This window comes from Myotis davidii, unplaced genomic scaffold (genome assembly GCF_000327345.1).
Source record: "Myotis davidii unplaced genomic scaffold, ASM32734v1 scaffold726, whole genome shotgun sequence".
Classification (NCBI taxonomy): Eukaryota; Metazoa; Chordata; class Mammalia; order Chiroptera; family Vespertilionidae; genus Myotis; species Myotis davidii.
Genome location: NW_006297808.1, coordinates 1706285 through 1706772, shown reverse-complemented (window position 1 = coordinate 1706772; position 488 = coordinate 1706285).

Here is a 488-nt window from a genome sequence, read left to right as displayed (position 1 = left end):
TCGGAAGCGAGGCCCGGACCCTTCCCGGGCCCGTTATCACCATGTCGGTTGGGCGGAGTCTAATCACTCGGGCCAGATGCCGTCCTCTGGGCAGGAGAAGGGCCGGTGGGCCCGGGCTGCTAAGAACAGTGGTGCCGAAAGAGAATTGAGAACCTGTTGAGGGAATTACAGAGGGGCTGGGGAACAGAGAGGAGGCCCCCACAGAGGCTCAGGAGAAGCATCCTGGAGGGGGCCGGCTGCCCCGAGTTTTAAAGTAGTTACAAGGTTTTTAAAAAATAGGTTGTTGTTGCCCTAGCCGGTTTGGCTCAGTGGATAGAGCATCGGCCTACGAACTGAAAGGTCCCAGGTTCGATTCTGGTCAAGGGCACATGCCCAGGTATCGGGCTCCATCCCCAGTAGGGGGCATGATGGAGGCAGCCGATCAATGATTCTCATCATTGATGTTTCTATCTCTCTCTCCCTCCCCCTTCCTCTCTGAAATCAATAAA